Genomic DNA, 18064 nt, shown 5'->3' on the forward strand with positions numbered 1-18064 from the left:
ATAGACCACTACGTAGTTGCCTTGCAGAGAGAGCACACGAGAGAGAAACACGCACAGAGGGCAGGGAAAGACAGACTGTACTGGAGGGAACTTTAATTTCCCAGTTTTTTCTTACAACATTCTTTTTGATTGTCAGGTTCAAACTTCTGCTGAATCACTACCATTTTCTGTTGAGCTATGACAAGAGAGGAAACAAAAAGTTAAACAAGCAAGCCTGTCATACGTAGAAGGTAAGTAATTAGCCAGCTCAGTCTTGCTTTTGCTCGTAAACTCCATCTCCCTTTTGGCTGCTCTGCATCAGTAAGCAAAGGGCTGTGTGACGTGTTAAAGCTAATGAGGAAAGGCTGCCTGCTGGTTGAGAGTGTTCTTGTGTCAGTGTATTTTTGTGTTCTGCTCTTAAGAATGTTGTGTAGGTTCAAAATACACTACAGTGTCGTGGGTGGTGGGAATGCCCCTTGAACACTGATTCCATGGTGTGTCCTGTCAGTAAATTTCTGTCTCCATTCTCGCAGACTTGAAGTCTTCTGATTGGTAAATTTGTGTTTACTTTTTATATTGTTATTAAAACATGATTATTAGTAAGTTTATAGTGGATGCTGGTTTGGAAATGGAATAGGGGAAAAATTCAGATGAATGGGTGAAGATGTTGTTGACTTTGTGAAAATGTGTTGAATGTGAATGTGAGATGTGAGAAACATAAGGTCTTTTTAAAAGAAATCCAGTGTCCATTTGGCAGTGCATTAAAATGAAATAATGACTACTTCTGGGAATAGAGAAAAGCAGGAGTGATGAAAAGTCAGAACAGGCTTCTTGGTCCAAGATGCAAAGGACTCATTGTTTAGGAGAATTTCTCTGCTTGTCTAAGTGACCTGCTAGATTGGGTCCTCACAAAATGTGAGTTCTTTACTAAAGACATTAAGTTAACATCCCTTGCTCCACATCATAGTGTTTTTTTCCCCCCTTTCATCACAGGTGGCACTTTGACTCATGATTCTCTGTGTGACTATAGTGCTTTTGTCTGTTCACTTATCATCATTGTTTTGCATATCCCAGATTGACATTAAAAGCAGTGTTGCTAAAGGGGACAGAAAGTACTTGTTTTCTATGTGTTTTCTGATTTAGGACACCCATGAATTTATACAGTGTGTTTTATGTCTACTGCACATAATTTGGAAAGTAATATGTTGCTTTACTGTAGGTTTGGCATTAACTAGATGAAATTTGTCAACCGACAGATTGAAAATTTCCCTGTTGGTTTTTTAGTTGTAGAATAACACTAGTGTGGTATTAAAAATTTTAGGTTGAGTGATAGATGGTGATTACAGTTCCAAAGATTTTTTTGTATTACATAGCTAAGTTAAAAACAAAAATACCATGAATGCTGCAGTAGAGCTTAAGCTGCAGACCAATAGAGATACAAGGAAAAGCTAATACTCTGGATAGGCTTTGTATTAGAGTTAATATTCAGGAATCAACTCATTCTAAAACTGGATAAACTGATGTCCAAAACAGTAGGTGGAATATCTTAAGTAAATATCTAAAAATGAAGCCAATAGTTGCAGAGTATCATTGCTGTTGAATCACATAAAATTTTAAGAATAATGCAAAATGCTTCAAAATCAGTTTTACTAATTTAGATGTGCTTTAAGGCTAATCTGATATCTAAAGTTAAACTGTATTTGACTTTCATTTAGTGCTTGTTTTAGCCTCTGCATCAAGCATCCTTTTTTTTTTTTTTTTCCACTTTTTAAGGTATTGGCTACCCTTTTACTAATGGGTTTATGTAGACTTTTGTCAACAATAATGTTTATTTTGAAAATGCAACCATGATTGATTTAGAATGGGTGCTTCTCAAAGTTTTCTTTGCTAATACCTTTGGGTAATAACTCTTGATCAAGATTGTTATTTCAGGTCTTTAATATTTTTACTCATCATTTTATATGTTACATAAGTAACATGATATTCAATCAGTGATAATTGACTTCTTAAGCCTTTTAAAATTTGTTTTATTTTTATTTGTTCTGGTATCTTGTTTCTGAAGTACCCTATGGAAACTTTGGTCAGAAAGCAAGCTAACAAAATTACTACAATAAAATAAAGTTTTCCCTTTAGTCAAAAGAGGAAATAGAAAAATGTGGTATATATTGACAGCGTCTAAGATGGGATATATATTGGTTGAAGGCTGGTTGAGCATTTTAAAACTTGAAACACTATCTCAATATTATTTTTGACTTTAATGTCAACCCTAATATTGGTTATTTATCATATTTGTAAATAACATTTCATACTTAAGTGAAGTTCACTTAGTCGTGTGTCACTATACTTAGTCACTCAGTTGTGTCCAACTCTTTGTGACTCCATGGACTATAGCCCACCAGGCTCCTCTGTCCATGGAATTCTCCAGGCAAGAATACTGGAGTGGTTCCTTTCTCCAGGGGATCTTCTTGACCCATGGATTGAACCCAGGTCTCCCACACTGCAGGTAGTTCTTTACCATCTGAGCCACCAGCCACCGTGAAATGGGGAAGCATTTCATATATAGACATATTATAAAAATGGATAGGATCTTTTGTATCATGTTTTAACTATCTGTTGAAGTAAAGTTAGTGAATTTAGCTTGAAATGTTAACGTTAGCCTCCTCTCACTGCCCCTGCAGTCATTTGCTATACTCCTAGTCCATATGCTATATATACTACCCTTAGAGGGATCCATCTCCCACCATGATGAACTCTCTTTCTTGCTAAAGCCCTCTCATCCCTGGCCCTCTTTTGCTGATAGATAGAGGTCAGGCTTCTTGGCACAATGAGTCCCTTCTTGATCTGGCTGCTACTTTTGTTCTATATTCATCTTTTGCTGTTTGTTCTGGGCTGTTTTCCACATCTGTCTTTTCTCTGTGAGAGTATTCCCTTTCCCTCTGCTTTATGCTCTAGCATTATTGAATATCTTATATTTCTAAAGTAATCCATGCTGTTTTACTCCTTTCTGGAATTGTTCACGTTGCTGCTTCTGTCATGAAACACTCTCTTCCTGGTCTTTGCCTTTCAGCCTCAATGAAGTTATCCTTTCCCAGATGCCCTGCTGGTTCACTGTCAGCCTCTATGGTCTGGTCTCCTGTGCAGACCATAGCCTCAGCACTTCTGCAAAGTCAATGATACAATGATTTTGTCTTCCCATATGAGTTTGTGAGCTATGTACATAGCCAGGTTTAAAATTTTATTTAATTTTTTTTAGCAGAATTAAAGTTTATTCCACTTTTTCTTATAGCACAAAACTTAAAAACAGTATTATTTAGCATTTAATGTACATGAACTAGTAAAATATGAGAAACCCAGCTGTCAAATGTATTACATTGTGGAAAAAATGACCTCAAATATATAAAAATGCACAAAGCATTAGTCTTCCTCCATTACTGCTTAGAAAGATATGATTGTTTCTCAATTTACAAAGAAGAATCAGGACAGTTTAAATTATTAAAAATTTTGCATACAGAACACTGCAGTTGCTTATATAGGAGGGCATTCTCACCAGCTTCTTCTATACACAATTGAATATATAATTTTGTATGATTTTAAAATGAATTCTTTTGTGTTCTTCCAAGACCTAATGTAAAACAGAAACTCAAGAACTTGAACTAAGGAAAAACTTTATCAAATTTATTTTAAACCCACTTTTCTTTATAGAGTTTATTTTAATGTAATTTAAAACCTTGGTTAACTGGATTGAAGGAAAAGCCTCTTATGAAGTTGGTAAATGCTTTTGAAACAGTACCAATACTTAAATTTGTTTCTCTACCAGCAATTATAGTAAGGCATATTCATCCATACAAATAGATATTTATTGAACTAATAACCTATTTGAATGACATTCAAAATTATCTTGGTTAGCACATACAAATTCAGGATATATAGCCTGCAGATATTTAATTAATTTCATGAAATCTATCAACAAAAATCAGCTAGTTGCTTCACTCCTATGAATTGCTGCGGTAAATTAAGTGATGCTGTGGCAAATTGAAGGCAGAGTTATACCTTCCAAAAAGTCCAGAGAGAGTTTCAGGAGAGAATGGGTCTATCCTCGTGTATATTAAAAAATTACAGAGTGGAATGACTCTTCAATGTTACCAATAAAGTTACACCTCCTAATTTTATTTCCTCTTGTAGAGAAAGTTAAGGATTTAAGGAAATAATAGAAAATCTTGACTTAAAATTTCTCTAAACTGAAAGGTGATGATACTTCATTTCAGTCAGAAGAATTTGCCCCTCAAAATAGAAATGTTCAAAGAAAAGAATGGCAATGTTTAAAAAAGTTGTTGAAAAATAGCATCTGTTTCTTTGAGCTCAGATAGTGAATAAAATTTTATTTTCTCTTTAATTGTGTTTGATTTCCCCATCATACATAAAATATTTACTTTGTAAGTGAAATAATTTGTGTGCCAGAATCAAGGCATAGCTTTCTGCACTATTTAGAATAATTCAAAACTTTCCTTATTTTGGTTATTTTTACTTCTCAGGGTACTCTGCTAGTGGTTTCCACTGCAGTTGAAGTCTTACAAACCTCTCCCAGCTGTTGAATAGGACTCTTCTGTTTGTTTAACCTTGAATTGTATCTGTCTTAGGAAGGAAAACAAGATAGGGTATTTTCACAGGTAATATTGGTAGCTTTTTAATTTGCTTGGTATGGACCATAATTCAGTCTGTAATTTTTCTTCAGATTTATTTTGCCCACATAACTGTCTTGTAGTTCGTTAAATAGGTATGTTAAGGTGTCTTGTCAAAGAGTTGTAGGTACAACTTTATGTATCTTACTGACTTATCAAGTGACATAAACATTGTAAGATGGGCAGAGCAGAAGTTATTGTGGTCATGGATTTAGGAATGTACCTCATTTCCATCAGCCAGTGATGAGAAAAGCCTGAGTTTGCCTCAATATTAAAAAATTACAGCAAAAACAAATGAAGACAAAAAATACTATTACTAGCACCAGCAAGAAGTAGTCAAAAAAGCATACAAAATTTTGCTAAAGCAATTAAATTTTTATTCTTGTTAGCAGGTTGGCTTGCTAGTCATTTTCTGTCTGTAGCTATGCACGGCATAGAATTCATAGAACATAAGAGGAAAAAATGAATTAATCATGGAAGTAGAAGCTTCAAAAGCTCTTCTTTAACTGTTTTGTTTTATAGATACGGGCAAATGTTGTACAAAGTGGTAATGTAACTTGCCAAACATTAGCTTTTAAAGTAGCTAGGTAGGATTTTGATTAAAAAAAAATGTAAGGCCAGTATTTTATCATTGTGACTTTCCCTATCTGTTTATAATTGCCCTTTTTATTCTGTGTATTGCATGTAAAGCCTAATTTGTTGTATCTCTGAGTTTTGTCTTGTATTCAGACTCCTTTGTATTATTTCACAACTCCTGAAAGTTAAAGCCAGTAATTATTGCTCCCAACTGAGATGGAGGTCTTTCCCACTCATAATCATAGTTAAACATATTTATTTTAAAATAACAGAAACTCTTTTCTGGCTTCCCCGATTTCTTCCACTCTCTTTGGTAGTACAATTAGATTTATGCCCTTACAAACATTCTCTTTTTCAGTAGGATATGGCAGATAGTCCTGAAGCAAAAGACAGAAACTGTAGAAACAAATTTAATACTTTCATTATATCTAAGCTTCTAAAAGGGAATATATAGTTATATATTGTTGTATAGCTTTAAGATGACCATTGTATTTACAGCTGGAAAATTATTGAAAATGAAAATCGAAGAACCAAATGTGCTTTTTTAGATTATATAGACTTTTATCTTAGAGTCTTAAAAAAATATAAGTAAAGAGTCAGAGAGGAGTAAAACAAGCTTGTTTTGTACATCTCATCTTCTTGTAAGACTTTGCTTCTCTATTTCTGTATCCACCATCCCCAAAGGAACTGGAGCTCTTCAATTCTTCACATTCTCATTTCTGAAACAATTGCTTGTACTGAAAGATGAAAATATTTTTGAGCAAGTCACTGGAGGCTTGTCTCAGCCTCGGCCCGTGATTACTATACCTTCTTCTTTCCTCCTCCCTCAGTTAAGTGACCTGCTCTACCCACCTTTCGAGTAAATGAAAATAGTCTGAATATTCTCCATTCCTTAGTATATGTTTTCATTGGATCGACACTTTTAATTTCAAAGATGTATTACCTATCTTCTCAAACTCTTGGTGCTCAGAGATCTATAATTTTAAAATCTTTGCTAATATGATATAGGACAGTGATATTTATGTTTTTAATTACTAGTAAACTTGAGTCTGAGGGGATTATTAGTTATTAGCATTATATTTTTATCATTTATTTATATAGTTATTTTTTTTTCAGAGGCTGTATTTCTCTTACTGGTTTAAAAAAATTTTTTTAAGTCAAAGAATCTTGATTCTTCAAAGCACTGTTAGTTGTAAATGTTTTCATAAGCTTCTGATCACTTTAAAATTTTGTTTTCTGTGATTTGAAATAGGTGTGTTGGAAATACCTTTATTAATCCTAGTCACTATTTTCTTCATCCCCTTTGAAGCTTATAATGCTTTTTACAATCCAAATATATGAAAAATATTTTTTTATATTTTTATGGTTTGTTGTTCAGTCACCCAGTCATGTCTGACTCTTTGCAACCCCATGGACTGTAGCATTCCAGGCCTTTCTGTCCCTCACAATTTTCTGAAGTTTGCCCAAGTTCATTTCCACTGCATCAATGATGCCATCCATCCATTTTGTCCTATGATGCCCGCTTCTCCTTCTGCCCTCAATCTTTGCCAGCATCAGGGACTTTTCCAGTGAGTCAGCTGTTCGCATTAAATGACTAAAATCCTGGAGTTTCAACTTTAACATTAGTCCTTCCAATGAGTATTCATGGTTGATTTCCCTTAAGATTGACTGGTTTGATCTCCTTGCTATCCTAGGGACTCTCAGGAGTCTTCTCTAGCACCACAGTTCGAAGGCATCAGTTCTTCAGCACTCAGCCTTCTTTACAGTCTAGCTTTCACAACCGTATGTGACCACTGGGAAGACCATAGCCTTGACTATATGGACCTTTGTTGGCAGAGGAATGTCTCTGCTTTTCAACACACCATCTAGGTTTGTCATCGTTTGCCTGCCCAGAAGAAAACATCTTCTGGTTTCGTGGTTGCAGTCACCATCTGCAGTGATTTTAGATCCCAAGAAGAGGAAATCTTGTCATTACTTCCACCTTTTTCCCTTCTGTTTGCCATGAAGTAATGGGGCCAGATGCCATGATCTTAGTTTTTTTTTTAATATTTGGTTTTAAGCCGACTTTTTCACTCTCCTTTTACACTCTCATAGAGAGACTCTTTAGTTCCTCTTCACTTTCTGCCATTAGAGTGGTATCAACCACATATCTGAGGTTGTTGATGTTTCTCCTGCCTATCTTGATTCCAGCTTGTAACTTGACAAGCCCAGCATCTCTCACAATGTGCTCAGTGTATAGGTTAAACAACCAGGGTGACAGCAGATAGCCCTGTCTTACTCCTTTCTTAATCTTAAACCAATCAGTTGTTCCATACAGGGTTCTAAATGTTGCTTCTTGACCCACATAAAGCTTTCTCAGGAGACAGGTAAGATGGTCTGGTATTCCCATCTCTTTAAGAGCTTTCCACAGTTTCCTATGCTGCACACAGTCAAGGGCTTCCGCGTAGCCAGTGAAACAGAGATAGATGTTTTTCTGGAATTCCCTTGCTTTCTCTATGATCCAGGGAATCCTGGCAATTTGATCTCTGGCTCCTCTTCCTTTTCTAAACCCAGCTTGGACATCTGAAAGTTCTTGGTTAATTCTGTGATTCACAAGGGCCTTATTAACTAACTACTTCATACTTTTGTTGAATCTCTAGTCCCCTTTCCCACTTTTTTAATGAAGTTATCTCTTAACTTGTGCTCCTGTGATACAAATTTAAATCTTTATGTTACCTCTCAACTTGTATTGCATTTAAAATTTTGTCTCTAAGAAATAACATTTCATGTTTATTATTAAGTAAGATTTAAGCACTGGAACATATTAGGGTGTTGTGGGACTTAACTTGGCATGTGCCTTGAAATACTGTAGATGGGAGGCTGCATTTATTACTTACATTAAAGTAGACTTAATAAGAATATGAATCTGTGTGAGTGAAAAATTATACATTAATAATAGTCACCATTTATCAAAGTTTTCTGGGTAATATATCTGGCATTCCACCAAGGATTGTAGCTATGATTTCATTAACTATTATGATTTCCTTGTAAGTTGAGTGACTTTATCTGATTTTTTTTTTTTTTTCAGGATAAACTGAGACCCCAAGATATAAAGTATCCTGATGGGTCTCACATAGCTAATAAATGATAGGGCCATGATTTAAACCCAGATCTGACCAAAGTCCATCTTTTAAGGAATTATTGCCAAATAGAGAACTTATGCTTTTGCCATGAATGTTAAGAGATGCAGGTCTCTGGGGTCAGGTGTCAAGAACCTTCCTGACTTGGATCTGTCTATGAAGAAATGATCTCAGGACCAATGACTTTCAAAGGCATGTCAAGGAAATGGGTGATATCAGGAGCCTTTTATTGTTTGGAATTATTAATGAAGACATAAGAATCTCAAGGTGGGCAGAAATAACCCTGGACTTGAAATCAGTTAAAATCAGCTAAATTTTTTAGAACAATTTCAGATTTTAGTACCTCTATTGACTTTTATAATTTTGTTTCATCCCAAGCCAACTTACTTCTCCCTCATGTACATGATACACAGCACCCTTCCCTCCCTCACATACCTGCTTGTGACCTCAGCAAGGAAGTTGGCACTGGGCTGCCAGGCCAGCAGGGAGAGACTATTCCCTCTGGGCCTCTGTTTTTATCACTGCAGGCTTCATTCAGGGGAGACATGAGTCTCCCTAACTGGCAGCCTTGGCTATCCTCTCTGTTTTAAGCTACTAATTTAAAAGCTTCACAGTTGTTGCTGTGGTATTTACAGCAGGAAAGGAAATTCTAGATATTTTAGTATCATTAGAACTCAGTACTTTTGTGCTAACTGGTTTACCTGGTGTAGTGTGAAAGGATAGCTTTATCTGCTGTGAATGAACTTAACCTATAAATACAGTTTGTATATGTTGGAGGCAGGAATTCCTATATAAAAGTTTATGCAAAGACATTTGCTCTCTTATTTGTTTATTATACATTTGGCCATCAGGAAGTAATTTGTTTTCCTCTTTAACTCAAGGCAAACCGTTTTGCTTCAAGATAATATAGGATTTTCTTTCTCCCTGGGTCACTCTGCTCTTTGTTGATACATTAGTGTTATTTATGTTAAGATTTACAGTACAATTTATTGGGGTTTTGTTTGCAGCTCTGCCTTGAACACTTGAAGATAACAACCTTTTAGTTAAAAAGCAGGTTATTTTTGTATTATTACTTGGAAAGTTTGCATTAGTCTATATATGTACTGATTAACAGTTTAAAAAGTTCTAAATAGGTTGTTCATATTCTTTTTTCATTCATCTTTTATAGTTTCCTGTTTTTACTTAATTAGAACTGCACGGTATATCCGTTCAGTTCAGTTGCTCAGTCGTGTCCGACTCTGTGACCCCATGGACTGCAGCACACCAAGCTTCCCTGTCTATCACCAACTGCCGCAGCTCACTCAAACTCATGTCCATAGAGTCAGCGAGGCCATCCAACCGTCTCATCCTCTGTCGTCCCCGTCTCCTCCCACCATCAATCTTTCCTAGCATCAGGGTCTTTTCTAGTGAGTCAGTTTTTCACAGCAGGTGGCCAAAATATTGGAATTTCACCTTCAACATCAGTCCTTCCAATGAATATTCAGGACTGATCTCCTTTAGGATGGACTGGTTTGACCTCCTTGCAGTCCAAGGGACTCTCAAGAGTCTTCCCCAACACCACAGTTCAAAAGCATCAATTCTTCGGCACTCAGCTTTCTTTATGGTCCAACTCTCATACCCATACATGACTACTGGAAAAACCATAGCTTTGACTAGACGGACCTTTGTTGGTAAAGTAATGTCTCTGCTTTTTAAAGTGCTGTCTATGTTGATCATAGCTTTCCTTCCAAGGAGCAAGCGTCTTTTAATTTCGTGGCTGCAGTCACCACCTGCAATGATTTTGGAGCCCAAAAAAACAAAGTCTCTCATTGTTTCCCCATCTATTTTCCATGAAGTGATGGGACCGGATGCCATGATATTAGTTTTCTGAATGCTGAGTTTGAAGCCAGCTTTTTCACTTTCTTCTCTCACTTTCATCAAGAGGCTCTTTAGTTCTTCTTAACTTTCTGCCATAAGGGTGGTGTCATCTGCATATCTGAGGTTATTGATATTTTTCCTGGCAAAAAGCTGTTGGTTCCAGCTTGTGCTTCATTCAGCCCGGCATTTTGCATGATATACTCTCATATAAGTTAAATGTGCAGGGTGATAATATGCAGCCTTGACGTACTCCTTTCCCAATTTGGAACCAGTCTGTTGTTCCATGTCTAGTTCTAACTGTTGCTTCTTGACCTGCATACAGATTTCTCAGGAGGCAGGCCAGTTGGTCTGGTATTCCCATCTCTTGAAGAATTTTCCACAGTTTGTCATGATCCACACAGTCAAAGGATTTGGCGTAGTCAATAAAGCAGATATAGATGTTTTTCTGGAACTCTCTTGCTTTTTCGATGGTTCAGCAGATGTTGGCAATTTGATCTCTTGTTTCTCTGCCTTTTCTAAATCCAGCTTGAACATCTGGAAGTTCACGGTTCATGTACTGTTGAAGCCTGGCTTGGAGAATTTTGAGCATTACTTTGCTAGCTTGTGAGATGAGTACAATTGTGTGGTAGTTTGAACATTCTTTGGCATTGCCTTTCTTTGGGATTGGAATGAAAACTGACCTTTTCCTGTCCTGGGGCCACTGCTGAGTTTTCCAAATTTGCTGGCATATTGAGTACAGCACAGTGTATAGTTATAATTCCATATATGCTTTCATACATTAATTCTGCAGGTAAATATTGACTGTTTCTATGTGTGAAATTCACTTCATTGAGTGTCTCTCTTTTTCATTCCTCTCTATACCACTTTTAACTTCAACAGCAAATTAATATATTGTTATTCACAGTAGTAGCTTCGGAGAAGGCAATGGCACCCCACTCCAGTACTCTTGTCTGGCAGATCCCATGGATGGAGGAGCCTGGTAGGCTGCAGTCCATGGGGTTGAGAAGAGTCGGACACGACTGAGCGACTTCACTTTCACGCATTGGAGAAGGAGATGGCAACCCACTCCAGTGTTCTTGCCTGGAGAATCCCAGGGACGGCGGAGCCTGGGGGGCTGCTGTCTATGGGGTCGCACAGAGTCGGACACGACTGAAGCGACCTAGCAGCAGCAGCAGCTTAGCTTACTAACCTTGAAATTTATTTTTATCTTTGTTATCAGAGGCTTGTTGGCAAATCAAATAGACGAGGAATAATAGAGAAGGAAAGAATGGTGACCTAGGACACACTGTTCTACAAAAGTAATTCATGTTGCTTTGGATGTGCAAAAGTTTTTGTTTATTTGTTTAAAATTAGCTAGCATACAGTGTGTATGGTCTTTGAGTTACTCATTAATACTCCACATGTTATCTTTTAAAATTATTATTGGTAGAAATAGAGAATTACTTAGAATGACTTTTTTTCTTGTACTATATCAGTCTAAAGTAGATGGGTACAACTTTCAAAGCACAGTGTGAGCTTTAAATAAGACTACTAAAGTCATGTTTCTTAACTAATGGAGCCAGTTTTTTTGTCAATTGTAAGCTTTTTTTTTTTTCATTGAAATGTAGTTAATTTACAGTGTTGTATTAGTTTCTAGTATACAGCAAAATGATTCAGTGATTGAATCACTGGATCAGATTCTTTCCCATTATAGTTTATTACAAGATATTGAATATAGTAGTAGTTCCCTGTTCTATACAGCAGAACCTTGTTGTTTATCTGTTTTATATATAATAGCTTGTATTCGTTAATCCCAAACTCCTAATTTATTTCTGCCGCCACAAACTTCCCCCTTGGCAACCATAAATTTATTTTTGATGTCTGTAAGTCTGTTTTTTGTTTTGAATGTAAGTTCATTTGTATCGTTTTTTCTAAGGTTCCACATATGAGTGATAGTATATGATATTTGTCTTTCTCTGTCTGCCTTCACTTAGAATGATAATTTCTAGCTTCATCCATGTTGCTGCAAATGGCATTATTTCATTCTTCTTTTTATGGCTGGGTAATATTGCACTGTGTATATATACCACATGTTCTCTATCCATTCATCTGTTGTGGACATTTAGGTTGCTTTCTTGTCTTGGCTATTGTCAATAGTGCTGCAGTGAGCAATTTGAAGCTGTTCTCATACTGTACATTCTCTCTAGTAGAAGAGAAATGAGATGCTTATGCCAACATGATTTTAATTTCTTAATAATCTAAATTGCATATGATTTGCCCAGAAGTTGAGAATCAGTTTTTTTTCTTAATTTTGGTAAATTTTGATGAGGTATTTTCTGTGATATACCTACTTTTCTGTTTGTTACTATATATTGTCAGTGGTATAAATTGATGCTTTTAGAGCCATAGGGCATGCTGAGATCAAACACTGGTTCACAGATACCATAGGCGTGTGAGACTTATGGCATAGCTCTTGTCCTTTGCACTTCTATCCCATACATATTATGAAAGTGAAACTTGCTCAGTTATGTCCGACTCTTTGCAGCCCCATGAACTATACAGTCCATGGAATTCTCCAGGCCAGAATACTGGAATGGGTAACATTTCCCTTCTCCAGGGGATCTTCCCAACCCAGGAATTGAAGTAGGGTCTCCTGCATTACAGGCAGATTCTTTACCAGCTGAGTTTTCAGGGAAGCCCATACACATTGTAAGCTGGCTCATTTCTACATGTTGAGCAGTTCAGCAAACAGGGTGACCTGGGTGACCTGGTGGCCAGCACCGGACCACCTGCCCAGCCGCAAGTAATGGAGGCTGTCAGTCCCCTCTTTCTTTCCCACCTTGTCTCTTCATCCCCACCCTGCCTCCCTACTTGTTACTATCTTCCTTTCCTTGTTCTTAGTTAATGACCATATTAAATGATTGATTTTAACTTCAGCATTTTCCTTACCTTCCATCTTTCATCTATTTCCAATTATTTCAGAAAATATATTTTGTGTAATTTTAAGAAAGCATTTCCAGTTTTAACATAAATATAAATGCCTGGAAGTAAGAGAAAGTTGTATCATAAAATGATATTTTTATTCTTAAAATCATATTTCACAAATTCCAGAAAGTCATTTACTCTCTGATTTTATAATTAATAATAACTTGGTCAGTGTTTTGCCATGAATATTTGTGTTTATGATAATTTCATTCAACCCTTACAATAAGGATTGGAGATGGTTATTTCTATCCTATACTTAAGATAAGGATATGGAAATCTGAAATTAAATAGTAACTTTGCGTGTACAATCATGCCTGTGATCATACAGGTTGGAAAGTAGGACACACAGGATTAGAACCCAGTTCTTTCTGACTCTAGAAGCTTTATAGTAAAATGTCTCACTTTCTTTTAAAGTAGACAGTTTCACTTTCCTACTCCTACACATGTCTTAGGTTTGAGAAGTAGTTCAGCAGTGCAGGTGGCTTCCCAGGGTAACGGAGGTCCAAATCAGAGGGCAGCCAGATCATGTGGAAGACTGGCTGTCTTAATATTTACCAACAGGAAGAGAAGATCTCATTTTTAAATATATTATTCTTGTTTAATTCTCACTTTTGTAACTCCACCAAGGTTTCTTTATGTGAAGGGATAGCCAAACGAGTTCTTAGAAAACTCTATTCTTCCAAATAAATCCATGCCATGCGTTAGCATGTTGTTGAGGCAGGTCAAAGTTTCATCTGTAAACTATCCATTCTCAATTTTAGTTGAACTCTAGTAGACTTTCTCAGTTTTAAATCACACTGAGACGGCATGGATTTTTAAATCACACCATTCTGAAAATAGATATTTTCAGATTGTTTGGAGATGAGTTATATTGCTTGTATAGATTAACTTTGCCTTGCTCTACTTTTCAGGAACTTTATTAGAAATTATGTGGGGCAGGAAATAACATTCAACCAATAAATTTTAACTTTAGTTGGGGAAACTATTTTTGAAAGACTTGATATTGAAGAAATTAAAACTATAGATAAAGCTGACTTTTAGGAATTACCTGTTTATTTTTTTTTTGTGACTTATGAAAAAAATCTTATTTGGAATATATAATTTAAGGTTATTATATATTATAACCTCTGTTTGCAAAATGTTTTACATTTTAAAAGCATTTTAACACCCAGTGTTCTTTTGACCTTTTGCTCCCCGAAATGCTTTGAAGCAAATTATATGCAGTTTATAATGGAAAAATTAACATGAAGTAGGCATAGGGTGATGACCCCCAGACTGGGGAAAGCAGTGTTTTCACCTTACCAGAATAGATATTGAAGTTGTTTAGTTTAATTTTAGTATATGAAATGTAAAGAGATAAGTATGTATTCAATATATGTTAACCCACACCAGACTTTAGAAGAAATAATGAGTAGCAGGTTTAAGTCATTTAAAAAAAATTATGTGTGTTGAGAAAATTTTATAGTTATTTCTGAAACTGAGAAAGGAATTTAAGAGTATAGTGGCAGAACACCTGCACTGAGTTTGTGGAATTATGTGGAGTCTAGTTTAAGAACCACTGAATTATCACATAAAATTCTCAATCAGTATATAGTGTAATAGTAATATTTTTCTCATGATTTTCATAAGCTGTGCTGGTGTATCAATAATGAGTTTATAAGGAATACAGACTAGTTTAAATAAACTTCTAAATGTTGTCTCATACTTTATGGGTAAAGTGGTAACAGCATGAACAATTACATAAACTATATAAAAATCATATAAATGTGAAGGGAGTGAAGTTATCAAATTGATTTTCAGAGTTTTCAGAATTTCCCAAAATCTATTTGTTCTTTCATCATCCTTTATGATGGGGGTTTCAACTTTAGTACATCCATCCATACAGCAATCCTAGCACATCTGTCCTTTCTTCTTTTGAGTCCTGGTGAGCCTTGAATCAATGTTGCCACTACAATCAGTGATTAGCTATTCATATGGAAAACTAAAATTGATCCTTAAACACTTCATTTCATAAATGGAAACAGTCTGTATGGAAGAATTAACTATGAAAAATAGTACTATTTAAAAATATTTAGAAAAGGATATATTTATCTTTTTAGGGTAAGATAAGAACTTTAAACATAAACAGAGAAAATCATAAAAAGATTAATAAATTCAGCAACGTTAAAATTTAAAAAGTATGTTCATCAAAGAGTAAAATGGCTAAGAAAAGTGAAAAAGCCTGGTTTGGTGTGTAGAATATATTAAAGATTCTATGAATTAATTTAAAAAAGTGTGATCACCTAATATAAAAATAAACAGGAATTTCAAAAAGAGAAAATTCAGATAGTAAACATGGGAAAGCTTGCTGAGCCTCATTAATAATTAGAGAAATGTAAATTACAGCTAGAGTAATATGCTATTTTATATCTGTCATGTGTTAAAAATATAAAAGTCTGAAATATACCAAATGTTAGTATAGCTGTGAAGCAATAGGAACTCTCATGCACTGTGAATGGCAATGGAAATTGGTACAATTGAATTAGCTCATGGAAATTGAGCATAGTATACTCTTTTGCTCAGCAGTTTTGCCCCTAGGAGTATAGCCTATAGAAATTCTTGTCCTTATGCCTTAGGAAATAGGAACAAGGTTTTTTATTGTAGTCTTGTATATAATAGCAAAACACAAGACAGATTTGGAAAGGACAGAAAATAGAATGGATAAATTGTAGATGAATGAATGGATGAACCTGGATGACTGCCAAAAACATAATGTTGAATAAAAACAAGTCACAAAATACACACAGTATGACACCAGTTATACAAGCTTTGTGTGTTGTGCTGTGTTAAATCTCTTCAGTCATGTCTGAATCTGCAACAGAATGAGCTGTAGCTTGCCAGGCTTCTGTCCATGGGATTCTCTAGGGAAGAATACTGGAAACTTTGGACAGAGACAGACTGAGCAATATATTTTTGTAGACTCATTATGTATGTGATCAAATATCAAACATATTTGATCACATACATAATGTATATGCATGTACATTATTATTTTTAAAAATCAAGAACAAATTAAAACAAATTGAGGCTATTGAGTATTCTAGTTGGAGGGAAGGAGTTGGGTTCAGGGCAGACACAGCCCAGAGAGCTTGGGTAATATATAAATGGGTGATCCTTAAAATTTTTGTTTAAACTAGTACAGCCACTATGGAGAACAGTGTGGAGATTCCTTAAAAAACTGGAAATAAAACTGCCATATGACCCAGCAATCCCACTCCTGGGCATACACACCAAGGAAACCAGATCTGAAAGAGACACATGTACCCCAATGTTCATCACAGCACTGTTTATAATAGCCAGGACATGGAAGCAACCTAGATGTCCATCAGCAGACGAATGAATAAGAAAACTGTGGTACATATACACAATGGAATATTACTTAGCCATTAAGAAGAATCTAATGAGATGGATGAAACTGGAGCCCATTATACAGAGTGAAGTAAGCCAGAAAGATAAAGACCAATACAGTATACTAACGCATATATATGGAATTTAGAAAGATGGTAACGATAACCCTATATGCAAGACAGAAAAAGAGACACAGATGTATAGAACAGACTTTTGGACTCTATGGGAGAAGGCGAGGGTAGGATGATCTGCGAGAACAGGATTGAAACATGTATATTATCAAGTGTGAAACAGATCACCAGTCCAGGTTGGATGCATGAGACAAGTGCTTGGAGCTGGTGCACTGGGAAGACCCAGAGGGATGGGATAGGGAGGGAGGTGGGAGGGGGGTTCAGGATGGGGAACACATGCAAATTCATGGCTGATTCATGTCAATGTATGGCAAAAACCACTACAATATTGTAAAGTAATTAGCCTCCAACTAATAAAAATAATTGGGAAAAAATATTTTTGTTTAAAAGTATAATTATTAACAATTAGAACAGTCTTGTGGACTCTGGGAGAAGGCGAGGGTGGGATGTTTCAAGAGAACAGCATTGAAACATGTATATTATCTAGGGTGAAACAGATCACCAGCCCAGGTTGGGTGCATGAGACAAGTGCTCGGGCCTGGTGCACTGGGAAGACCCAGAGGGATCGGGTGGAGAGGGAGGTGGGAGGGGGGACTGGGATGGGGAATACATGTAAATCCATGGCTAATTCATTTCAATGTATGACAAAAACTACTGTAATGATGTAAAGTAATTAGCCTCCAACTAATAAAAATAAATGGAAAAAAAAAACAATTATTCATAGTATAATTGATTATTATAAACAATGGTCTTTTAAGAAATGTTGTAAGTATCAATAATATATTATTAAACTGAAATTATATAAAGTGCACGCATATAAAAAATTTCATGATACAGTAAAAACAATTGGAAGAAAGAATTTCTTCCTCTTTTTCTTCAAAAACCTTTTAAGTCTCAAGTTAATTTTTATGAGAGTATTATACTTAGCTTTTATATGGGTGCTTACAAATGTGAATTTTTCATATTTTATACTTAGTATGACTCTCTTGCCTGTTGGCTCTGATGTCCAGGAAGTTATATCATTTGCTTGATTTCTCACCGTCATGATTTTCTGCTGGTAATCTTGTTTTCCGGTGGTGCCTGTACCTCACTAGCTTCTGGTCCTTCCCAGATATATATTGCTTTTTTATTTAAGTCTTATCATTTGTTTGTTTATTTTTGTCTGCCCCAGGTCGTCTTTGCTGTGCATGGGCTTTCTCTAGTTGCAGCAAGCTAGTTTCTTATTGTGGTGGCTTTTCTTGTCGCAGAGCACGGGCTCTAGGCTTGCAGGCTTCAGTAGTTGCAGTGGATGGTCTTAGCTGCCCTGCAGCATGTGGGATCTCCCGAGAGCAGGGCTCAAGCCCATGTGCCCTGCGTCCATAGGCAGATTCTC

The 18064-nt window shown here is 35.9% G+C and overlaps 1 protein-coding gene across 4 annotated transcripts in view; it reads left to right on the top strand.

The window, feature by feature from the left end:
- Positions 1-18064, top strand: part of BMPR1B (bone morphogenetic protein receptor type 1B) — a 433856-nt gene that overhangs the window by 270869 nt on the left and 144923 nt on the right. For all 4 annotated transcript variants that reach the window (XM_070452165.1, XM_070452164.1, XM_070452163.1 and 1 more), the window contains exon 3: positions 137-230. The gene's annotated coding sequence lies outside the window, so the exon portion shown is untranslated. The remainder of the gene's footprint in view (positions 1-136; positions 231-18064) is intronic.

This window comes from Odocoileus virginianus, chromosome 21, assembly GCF_023699985.2.
Source record: "Odocoileus virginianus isolate 20LAN1187 ecotype Illinois chromosome 21, Ovbor_1.2, whole genome shotgun sequence".
NCBI classification, from domain to species: domain Eukaryota; kingdom Metazoa; phylum Chordata; class Mammalia; order Artiodactyla; family Cervidae; genus Odocoileus; species Odocoileus virginianus.